Here is a 12,541-nt window from a genome sequence, read left to right as displayed (position 1 = left end):
AAAAATGGAGAGCACATGCAGTCATGTGGAGAAGACATATAAAATGATTCAGGGTGAAGAAAGCAGAGCCAAGAGAACAATATTCACAATTAGTACAACTATATTCATGAAAATAATGTTAAGTGGCAACAAAACTCAGATTTTAAAAATTGGAAAAACTTGTTGCCACGATAAGATTGCATTTTTAAAGTATGTATGTATCCTTTCCCTTTAAAAAAAAGGGGGGGGCTAGGACTAGTACAATGTAAGGTTGAATTTTTTTTTTTATTGTAAAATCTCTTCTGGATTAGTTCATCCCTCTCCCAGTTTGCATTCCCATTCCCAGTTTAGATCCTTCAGAGGGCAACTGACTACCTCAGGTTTTAAGGATAACATTGGAGGTAATTACTCCTACTACTGTTTTCTCCTGAGCCCACACCTGTGTGTTTCTCTTTAATAAACAGACGGTAGATTAAGTTGACTTTTAGCAAAAATATTTACTAAGGTAGTAGAATCAGAAGTTAGCATAAAACTTCCCCCTCCTCCATAACCTGGGGCATACTTGCCTCAGATTCCCATAGGGCCATAGGAAAAGTGAGTTCAAATTTACATTATAATGAATTAATCAAACAGTATTTATTAGGCACTTACTATCTGCTAGGTAGTATGCTAAACACTAGAGATAAAAAGAAAAAGCAAAAAACAGTCCCTGTCTTCAAGGAGCTTACAGTGATGGTGAGGCACATGTATACTATACATATGTGGAAGGGAGGACCTCACAACTCTAAGCCCTGCCAGTATTTTCTCTCTTAATAGAGTCTTCCTGCAGCTCCTTTTTGGACATATCCCTGCACTCTTCTCCACCACAACCATCTGTCCTTTCTGTGTCTCTCTGTTCCTGATACAGCTGATTCCTTAGTCATCAGCCTCTACAGGGAAACAGCAGTTGCCATTTTGTGGACCTTCTAGAATATTTGAATGTTTTTAAACTCACTTCACCCCCTGAACATTTCCACTTTGGAATACTCATTCACCTAAAGTCAGAAAAGAATAGACAGAAATTTTTGGATACATAGGGCTCAATGGAAGATAAGATGATCACTCTTCTGGACCTGAATTTCAGATACAGTGCAGAACCCCCATCCTTCAAACCCAGAAAGATAAAAAAAGAGGCAGAGAGATAGGTGGCCCCATGTTTATATATACTGAGTTCCAGCTCAGCAGCCAGAGAAATCCTTATGCATAGCAGGCTCTCTAAGCTTCCAGGCAGTGAACAGGAAACAGAAAGATCATGTGTGCATGCTCTGTACAATCCACCAGAAAAGGCAAATCTGAGTATGCTTCATGTCCTTTTACACTCTTATGAAATTTTATTTAACTGTTTTAGAGCACTTGCTTTTGGAGGACTCAACTGGAAACATTCTGAGGGTTTACATGATGTGCTGAAACAAAAATAATCTCATGTTTGCATTTCACAGATTCTGATCAGCTCTAGTCTTTTTATTTAAAAATGATTGGAAGTCTTCTATTTCATTAAAGAGCCTTTCTTTTCTTTCTAGGATTATAATCAGTGTTGCTTGGTAAATTATTCTTGGTTGTAAGGCTTTCTCTTTTTTCTTCTGTAATTACACATTCTGTGTTCTTCCATTCTTTATGATGGTAGCTGCTAAGTCTTGTGTGATCCTGAACTTGGTACTTGAATTCTTTCTGGCTGTTCAGAGTGTTTTTTCCCTTAATTTCAAAGCCCTGGATTTTGATTGTGCTCATAAGTTTAACAAAGAGTTTTAGGAGGTGACAAATGGATCCTTTCTATTTTAATTTTGCCCTCTTGGGGCAAAATGGGTCTAGGTAGATTTCATTTATCATTTCTTAAAATATGGTATCCAAGCTCCCTTTTTTTGACATTTTTTTTTTTACTAGTCCAATGAGACTTAGCTTATTTCTCTTTGACCTAAGTCAAGGTTTAATCAAGTTTAAATGAATGTCTAGATCAGGTTGTTTTTTGTTTTAAATAATAGATATCTTACTTTTTTTCCTATTTTTTCAGTCTTTTGATTTTGTGCTTATATTTCTTTTTGTCTTATAGAGTCATTGATTTCTGTTTGGTCCATACTAATGTTTAAGAAATCCATTACTTGCATAATATTTTGCATCTCCTGTACTAAATTGTTTATTCTCCAAATTATTTCTTCTAAAACTTTAATTTAATTTATAATATCCTTTTAAAATATTTTATTTCATCTCATTATGAAATCCAAATAAACCTTGTGGCTAAGCCCTAAGAGCCCTGAGGCTATGCCTATAGTCGCTATGGAGCTTTCCTATTCCTCCAGGCTCATGTCCTGTATAACCCTTAATACATATTTCTCTGTTGACAGGTTATTCATCTGTTTACTGATATCTCCAGCTTTACTTCCTAAATTGGGACTTTATGTCAGCTTTAGGCTCTGACTGGTCCTGCACACTTGGATGGGATGGTTGACTCCTGCTTACTGCTAATTCATACAGTTTAGGATTCTACCACTGCTTATCCCTTCTGCTGTGTCTGCTGCACTCCAAGTCCTGACAGATCCCAGGCTCACCACTCTCCTCTAGATCTAGAGTGTTGAACTCTCAAGGCAATAAGGGAAGCACATTTCAGCCTGTTGTAAACTTCAGAGACCCTAAGGAATGTGGACTGATTGTTGCTTTCTAGGGAGGAGCTTTGCCAGCTTTTGTCCCCATCTCTGGTCATAGAGCTCCTCAGTTACTGAACCACCATGGGGCCTCATATATTTGTCTGGGAGGTTCTCAATTACCCTTTGGCTTCCTATCTGGAATATTCCTTGGCTACTGAAGCTGAGACAACTCTTTGGTGTCCTTGAAACAGTATAGTGTTTCTTTACACTCATCTCTCTACTTTTCAATAAATAAAATCTGTCTCTTTATAACACCAAGCTATTCCCAAAAAAGTAAGGCATTATTCTGCAATGTTCACAAGAGGATTTGAGTTTTTATATTTCCATTGCAGTTCATTTTCTGACCCAAACTGTTCAAATCCTATCTTAAGGCAGTGCTTCTTCATACACATATTAACAATTTTTATTAAAATAAAAGTTATTTTCCTATTTCATTTATGTGTTGAAATGTTCTCCTATAACAATGGCAATATCTTACAGCAGCCATCTCCAGTCATCCTGATCTATATCTGGCCACTGGACCCAGATGGCTCCAGAGGAGAAAGTGAGGCTGGTGACTTTGCACAGCTCTTCCTCACTTAAATGCAGTTGACTTGCAAGTCTTCTTTGAGAAGGAAGGACAAACCACAACCATAACCTTACATGATTTGACAGTTGATAAAAATTTTGACCAAAAAAGGGGGTTTTTTTCTGCCCAATTCATCACTGAACTGAAAAAAGTGTCTTAAAGGGACTGCACAACTTATACAATCTCCCACACAACCTCATTGCCTGTGAAAATTTAAAATCCTCTGCAAATTAAAATTTCAAGATAGGTGGGACATGCAATGTTAGCTTATTACCCAAAAAAAGCCAGATATTTTACATCACTTACATATTTTACAGTCCATCAACTCAACATGAAATTTTCTTATTCTAGACAATCAATATATAGAGTTTCTCAGAAGTTGGAGTACAGTTTTAACTTTAATAGCTTAAAATTTCATGCAGGATTTTGAGAAACCTTGTATAAGTAAAAGTAAATATTTCCATTCATGATTGTCATTATACGTTCACAATTACATCAGCAAACATACGACCAAATACAAAATTATTTATATGCAAGTTAACAATAATAAATGCATATATCAACATTTTATCAACCAATAAAGCCTATATCTCAACAAATGGCATAAAATAGAACTTCAAAAAAAGGATTTTATATATGTATATATATGTGCCATTACAGAATTACACTTGGTCTTATGAGTAAAATTATCTCTCTAGGTTTACCCTGGTGCATCATATATGTAAGCCTAACAGCTAGTTTAATATTTCTTATAATCTTTACCTTAGTTTCTAAATGGTCCTCTTTGAGAACAAGGGATAAGCAACAATAAATTTCTATGTATTTTATTATCAGCATCATGTAATGGTAACTCTAAGCTCCCAGAAAATTTAGACTTCTTATTATATAGTTCCCTATTGTTACTTCTCTGTTCTCTCTCTCCATGAGTTTTATATCTGGGTAAAATTGTATTACTTTAGCACTCAATCCTCCATCATCATCTTTTGGTTTTTTATTCTTCTTTGACTGAGATGCATATTGTGTAATTAACTGATCCTCTAGTGGATACCATCATGCAATTAAACCACAGTCAAGTAAACTGGAGTCTTTTGCAGTTCTAGAAGCATTTTTTTCATAGCAGTATTTTTTCTCATCATTGATTTTGGAAAACATTGATCTTCAAAAGTCTGGTGTTGGTAGCAATGTAGCTAGCACCTTCTTCTGATGTATCTCTTGGATACCTAGTTACATTCTTTTTCTGCTCATAATTTTCTACTTTTTTCTTCTCATTGTAAAGAATATCTCAGTTGATTCTTAAGTTTCTCCCACATTTCATGAACAACAAAGGTTTCTGCAAAGTTTTTTGATTTTTGTTTCACTCCTTGGAAACCAACTAGGACCTCGTGGTCTCTTAATTTGCAGCCCTAGTCACATGGGCAGCAGCTTCTTACCAATCAAGTGACAATTCTCCTTTAAGTGTATGTTATACACACATATAAACAGGTAAGGCACAACTGTGACAAACAACGGTTCATTTCTTCTGATATCTTAGTAGTGGTGTTCCCACTTCGACTACTGATGACTTAGTTGAGGATGAAGTAATTTTTACTATTTTCATGTTTGCATTTTTTTAATTGATTTTTTAGAATTCAAGTTCTTATATCCTCAAACTGTCCTTCCCTTTGTTATTATGCACATGACTTTTATATCCATTCAAGCCACAGTGAAAACAAAAGATAAATTTGTTATTGCACCGTTGATACCAGGCTAGTAGTGATTTTCCATTAATGAATTTGCATCTCTGTTATCTTGCTCTTTGGTTACACCAGCTGTAGTAATCTGGTGTGTTGTTCTATGAATAGGGCTTTCATATATTTCTTTTCTTGAATTTCCACAATATAAAGTGTCCTTTTTATTGATTTCTGTAGCCTACACAGGGATTAATGTAATGAAACCTGTATAAGTTGCATTTTCAGCAAATTCAAACTAGGGGATTATTTTCTTTTTTTAAAAAAAAATTGTATTTATTTACTTCAAATTTATTTTCAGTGTTCCACAATCACTACCATACAACCTAGATTTTTTCTTTCCCTCCCTCCCCCTCACCTCCCCCCTCCCTCCCTGAGATTTTATATAGGTTCTATATATATATATATATATATATACACACACACACACACACACACACACACACACACACACACACACACACACACATACATTCCTATTGAATACATTTTCACCATAGTCATGTTGTGTAGAAGAATTAAAATGAATGGGAGAAATCATAGCAAACCAAAACGTAATACAAAACAAAATGATCTGCTACAATCTGTGATTGAATTCCACAGTTCTTTCTCTGGATTTGGAAGGCATGTTGCCTTAAAAGACCATTGGGAGTTTTTTAAGTCCTTGCATTGCAATGAAGTTCTAAGTCTACCAGAAAAAATCCTCACACTCTGTGGTTGTTGCTGTGCACAAAGTTCTCCTGGTTCTGCTCCTTTCATTCAGCATCAGATCATCTAAGTCTTTCTAGGCCTTTCTGAAGTCTTCCTGTTTATCATTTCTTACAGCACAATAGTATTCCATTACATTCATATATCATAATTTATTCACCCATTCCCCAATTGATGGGCATCCCCTTGATTTTCAGTTTTTGGCCACCACAAAGAGAGTCGCTATAAATATTTTTGTACATGTGGGACCCTTTCCCATTTTTATGATCTCTTGGGGATACAGTCCCAGAAGTTGTATTGCTGGGTCGAAGGGTATGCACATTTTTGTAGACCTTTGGGAATAGTTACAAATTGCTCTCCAGAATGGTTGGATCAGCTCACAGCTCCACCAACAATGAACTAGTGTTCCAACTCTCTAAGGGATTATTTTCAATAATTTATCAAAATTTGATATCTTTTTCTTATAATCAAGTCCAACTAAATATCTCTTCAGGTCTTGGAAATATATCATATCCTGGTACACTTGTTCTATTCCAATGTCATAAATATGCATGCCCTGGTCCTCTCTTAGGGCATCTACCCCTTAGAGTTTGAGAAAATTGGGTTGTCTCTTCTCCACTGCCATTGACTTGAACGCGTATGTGTTTTCCCATTATTAGGGACATTATTATGATTAACACCACAGTTCTATTTAACCACTTGACATCAGTTAGGTTTTACAAAAATATATTTACTAAATGTACAAACATTTCCTCTAAAAACATTAGAGCAAAATCTCCCCTACATCACCTTGGTCTGCAAGGGCAAGGAGTGGTATTGGGTTCACAGCTTAGCTCATTGCTTACTTAGCATTCATTGGTACCATCCATTTCATTTTTAGATACAACCTGACTTCTAGGGGAATCTTTCCATTGGGCTAGAATCTCAAAGATCACTCTTTATTCCTCGGGACTTCTGCATTGTGCTGGATATAAAACTCAGCCTGGATTCAGGCTTCTGGATTCTTGTGGTTCACTGTCCTGTACTCTGAATCTCCCAAACCTCACCTAGAATGGCCAAGAACTGAGGTCTGTTTCTCCAGAGGGGAGAAAGTCCTAATGGTCCTTGCCATACAGGATAATTCATCATCAGACACCAGGAGTAAAAGAGTTATTAAATGAAACAAATAGGGCAAAGAGAGAGAAAAATAGGGCTAATAAAGGATAAAGCTTTTTTAATGGCTCCAAAACCAAAACCAATCCAAATGTTGACTAATATCTGTACATTCTCCATGACATTTCCCTTACGTGGCAGCATGACTTTCTCAGAAGGAAACTTGCCAACATCATCTATGTGTAGAGATTATTTTGATGTTACCATCTAATCTAGCTTAATATCAAAATATTCTTTCATCTTTTTGTGAAAAGTATGTTAAATAAAATTTGTATACGCTTGTCAAAGTGTCCCACCAGCACCAAATTGTGTTTTTGTAAACATCCTTGTCAACTTATTTTAGGGATTGCATTTTCTATATAAAATTCCAAGTACCAGGTCTTTCAAATGTTCTAATCTACCAACAATGCATTAATGACCCAATTTCCCCACATTCCCTCCAGTATGATAGCTGTGAAGCATCCAGGGCCTTTCAAACATTCTAATAGTCTCCTTTTTCTCTATCTCAGGTATTTTCTCCATTATTATAATGTTTTAACTACTTTCTTCTTTTAATTGTTAAAATTTTTTAAATTAACTTTTGAGTTTTTTTCTAACAAGCATTTATTTTCTTTCCTGTCCATCTCCACTTACTCCCCGTTGAGAAAGGAAAAAACAGAACGAAACAAAAAACCTTTGTAACAAGCATTGTCAAGCTAAACAAATTTCCACATTGTCTAAATGAGTATTCCACATTGTCTAAATGTCTAAAAACATTTGTCTCATTCCGTATAGTTGCAATACCTTTTCTAATCCAAATATTCCATATTTCTTCCCCAAAGAATCATGGTTCCTTCCCAGACAAAAATCCTAACTTACGTTTATGGTTCCTCTGTAATGTTATGTTTTATGAAGTGGGAAAATCTATTAATATCTATAACTATCTCTTTTGTTTCAAATGTCCTTTCATTCCAATTTAATTTCAATAATTTTTCTCCCAATAGTCTCTGATCAATTAATATCTTTTAACTTGATTTAAATACTTTCTCTTCCCATGTAATGTTTTATATTACATTCCAATCATTCTCTGTAACTCCTATCCTGCCAGAAATTTTAGTATGGTCTACATCCTCTGGCAATTTACAGAAAAAAAAAAAGACCTTTTATTTTTCTTCCCATACTAGTTCAATAGTTCAAGTTTTCCTATATTTTCAATAGCATTTTGTAAAATACCTTCAATAGGTTTATCACTTAAGTCTTAATCTCTTAACTGATAATCTTCTATATGCTTTATCTCCATTTCTAAGAACCAATATTTCTAAATACATTATGCCTGGATTAAGTATATTAACATACTGACATAACCCAAAAAAAGGGGTAGCATTTTTATAGAACTTTAAGGTTTGCAAAGTCCTTTACATTATATTATCTCAGTTGGCTCACAACAACCTTTTGATAAGGGTGCTATTGTAATTTCTATTTTTCAGCTGAGGAAACTAAGCCTCAGAGAACAATCAAATTATATCACAGAAATGGTCTTGATGATGAAAAGAAAACATCAGAAAAACTATAAATTTTAAAAATATATATTTAATGTTTTTCTCTTTAACACTGTGGGGTTCTTAACCTTTTCTAGGTCAAGGACCCTTTGGTAATCTGGTAAAGCTAGGGACCCCTTCTCAGAATAAATGTATATATGTATAAATAAATAATAATAAATAATAAATGTATAAATAAATTTTTAAATGTATAAAATAAAATATTTAAGATTACAAAGAAAATTGCTTTTAAATTTTTAAAACATTTTTTAAAATTAAAATTATTTTAAAATTACTTATACTTTTAAAATTTTTTATTTTTTCCAATTACTTGTAAAAATAATGTTTAACATTCTTTTTAAAAATTTTTGAGTTCTGAATTCTCTCCCCCCCTCCCCCTGCCCCTCTTGCCTTCTTGAGAAAGTAAGTCATTTGATATTAGGTTATGCAAGCACAGTCATGCAAACCATATTTCCATATCAGTTATGTTGTAAAAGAAAACACAGACCATAAAAACAAAACATTCACCTTCCCAAAAAATGTAAAAAAATAGTATTCTTTGATCTACATTCAGACTCCATCAGTTCTTTCCCTGGAGGTGGACAGCATTTTTCATAAGTCCTTTGAATTGTCTTGGATCATTGTATAGCTGAAAGTAGTTAAGTCATTCACAGTTGATCATCTTACAATATTGCTATCACTCCGTATGGTGTTCAGTTCATGTAAGTCTCTCCAGGTTTTCTAAAAGCACCCTACTTTCTTATAACACAATTGTATTCCATCCCAATCATATATCACAACTTGTTCATCCATTCCCCAATTGATAGGTACCCCCTCAATTTCTAATTCTTTTTCACCAAAAAAAAAAAAACTCCTATAAATATTTTTGCACAAATAGGTCCTTTTCCTTTTTCTTGGATTTCTTTGGGATATACCTAGGAGTGGTACTGCTGGATAAAAGGATATACACAGCTTGATTGCCCTTTGGGCATAGTTCTAAATCGTTCTCCAGAATGTTTGAACTAGTTGACAACTCCACCAACCAAGCAGTAGTGTTCCAAATTTTCCAAATCCCTTTCAACATTTGTCAGTTTCATTTTCTGTCATATTAGTCAATCTGACAAGTGTGAGGTAGTATTGCATTTCCTCTAATCAAAAGTAATTTAGAGCACTTCTTCATATGCGTATGTGATAGTTTTGATTTCTTCCTCTGAAAACTACCTGTTCATATCCTTTGACCATTTATCAGTTGGAAAATGACTCATATTCTTATAAATTTGACTCAGTCTTATATTTGAGAAATGATGCCTTTATTAGAGAAACGCTGTAAAATCCTCCCTTCTCCCCCAGTTTTCTGTTTTCTTCTAATCTCGGCTGCATTGGTTTTGTTTGTGTAAACCCTTTTTAATTTATTGTAATCAAAATTTTCCATTTTATGCCCCATAATGCTCTGTCTCTTATTTGGTCATAAATTCTTTACTTATCCATAGATCTGATAGATAAACTATTCCATGTTCCCCTAATATGCTTATGGTACCACCCTTTATGTCTAAATCATGTACCTGTTTTGATCTTATCTTGGAATATGGTGAAAGTTGTTGGTCTATATCTGCTTTCTTCCAAACTGCTTTCCAATTTTCCCAGGAAAAAAAACCTATTCTATTGAAATGTAGTTAATAAAAAAACCAACAACATTTTTAAGTTTACTGATCCAGATTAAAATAATTCCCTGTGACATTAATACTTCCAATGAGTCCCAATGAAGAATATTTTCAATGTAAAAGAAGTTCTTTAAAAAAAATCCCTGAGTAAAACCCCAAATAACTCTAGATTGTGGAGAAAAAAAAATATATCCCAAAAAATTAGTACCCACAACACAATGGGCTAGAAGCGGTTATAATGAAAAGAGACAGCCTATATGTAAGGCCCTCACACTTCTCCCTTAGACATATCATGAAGAGTGGGCACACACAAGGACTTGGCAGGAAAGCACATGAGGAAAAAACTTATATGCTCAGGGTGACTCAATTTCTGCAGGTTTTTATGTTACTGGTTTCCTTTGGAACAATGACACCACAAGAAGTCACTTTGCTCACTACCTGACATTTTGAAAGGCAAATCCTCTCAGCTCCTTTCCACTGGAACACAGCATTGATAGACTCTTTGAATTCAATGCCCTTCCCTGCCCCCCAAAAAGGGCATTTAGCAAGTGCCACTTCTTACTGTGAATGATAGTTCTTTTTAAGCAAAACCCCTTAAACTATCCACCTATCTCTGGGCTATACAGACCAGAAAAGTCGATATATTCATTCACCCAGATGCTGTGTTGTCTCATCAGAATGATGCTCACAGCAACACAGCTCAGATCTTGGTGAGAGAGCTCACCAGGAGACCAGTACAGTGGTAAAACCCCTTCTGTTTTCTCTTCCTAAGCCAGAAGGGGCAGCAGAGAGCAGCAGGTGCTTGGGGGATGCTCCACCTTTCTCCAACTCTAGGTGGTGTGGAAGAGCAATAGATGCTGCTGAAATTCTTGACCAATGAAATCAATTGTGTCTGCTACCAGTCAGGATACACTTAACAGAAGACTGCCAGCTTATGCCTTCTAACTAGCACAGTTTTAAATGAGCTTCCCCTCACTGTCTTCAGTCTCCTCCCTCCTCCCTCCTCCCTTCTCTTGTCTTATGCCCACTTCCTATACTTCAGTGATTAAGATCTTCTAAAAAGTCACAGCTTTTCAAATACTCATCAGCTGATTTTTTTAAAAAAGCATGTTTTTTAAATCATAGTTCAGTCTTCAAATATTTACATCACTTCTCATTTAAAATTTTGCCCTTAATTTTAAGTCATAAAATAGGAATATGAAAATATAAGCATAATGTGCTATAGCTCAAAGTCTCCCACATCAGTGTCTTTGAAACTGCATTTCTTTTCTAGTTCTCAACTTTTCTCCTTTTTTCCTTTAAAATATGTAATTTATTTTTCAGTTCTCAACATTCACTTCCATAAGAACTTGAATTCAAAATTTTCTCCTCATCTCTTCCCACCCCCCTCCTCAGGATAGCATGCACCCCATCCACTCCTTCCTCTAGTCTGTTCTCCCTTCTATTACCCACCCTTCTTCCATCCCCCTTCCCCTCTATTTTCCTTTAGGGAAAAAATAGATTTCTATATTCCATTACCTGCATATCTTAATTTCCAGTAGCATGCTAAAACAATTTTTAACATTCATTCTTAAAGCTTTGAGTTCCATATTCTCTCCTTCCCTCCCCACCCACCCTCACTGAGGAAACAAGCAATTCCATTTAAGTCATACATGTGCAACAATGAAAAGCACTTCCATAATAGTATTGTTGTAAAAGACTAACCACATTTCCCTCTGTCCTATTCTGCCCTCCACTTATTCCATTCTCTCTCTTGACCTGTCCTCCCAAAATAGTGTTTGCTACTGATTATCCCTTTCCCCAATTTGCTGTCCCTTCTATTATCTGCCCTCTCCTATCTCCTTTCCCCTTACCTTCCTGCAGGGTGGAATAGATTTCCATATCCAATGGAGTGTATGTTATTCCCTCCTTAAGCCAAATCCCATGAGAGTAAGGCTCAATTATTTCCTTTCATCTCCTTCCTCTTCCTCTCCATTGTAAAAGCTTTTTCTTCCCTCTTTTATGTGAGATGATTTGCTACATTCTACTCTCCCTTTCTCTTACTCCTAGTACATTCCATTCAACAGTAAATTTTATTTTTTTTAGGTATTCTCCCTTCATATTCAGTTCACCCTGTGCCCTCTGTCTGTGTTTATATGTGTATATATACATATATACATACACACATACACCCATGTACATATACATACCTACACATGTATAATATATACATACATACATACCGATATACACTTACATATATATATATATTCCCTCTAACTACCCTAATACTGAAAAAAGGTCTCATGAGTTACAAATAACATCTTTCCATGTAGAAATGTAAACAGTTTGACTTTAATGAGTTCCTTAAGGCTTCTCTTTCCTGTTTACCTTTTCATGTTTCTCTTGATTCTTGTATTTGAAAGTCAAATTTTCTATTCAGCTCTGGTCTTTTCAACAAGAATGCTTGGAAGTCCTCTATTTCACTGAAATTCCATTTTTTCCCCTGAAGTATTATACTCAGTTTTGCTGGGTAGGTGATTCTTGGTTTTAATCCTATCTCCTTTGACCT

The sequence above is a fragment of the Notamacropus eugenii genome, chromosome 3 (genome assembly GCF_028372415.1).
Source record: "Notamacropus eugenii isolate mMacEug1 chromosome 3, mMacEug1.pri_v2, whole genome shotgun sequence".
NCBI lineage: Eukaryota > Metazoa > Chordata > Mammalia > Diprotodontia > Macropodidae > Notamacropus > Notamacropus eugenii.
This window is presented reverse-complemented; position numbering follows the sequence as displayed.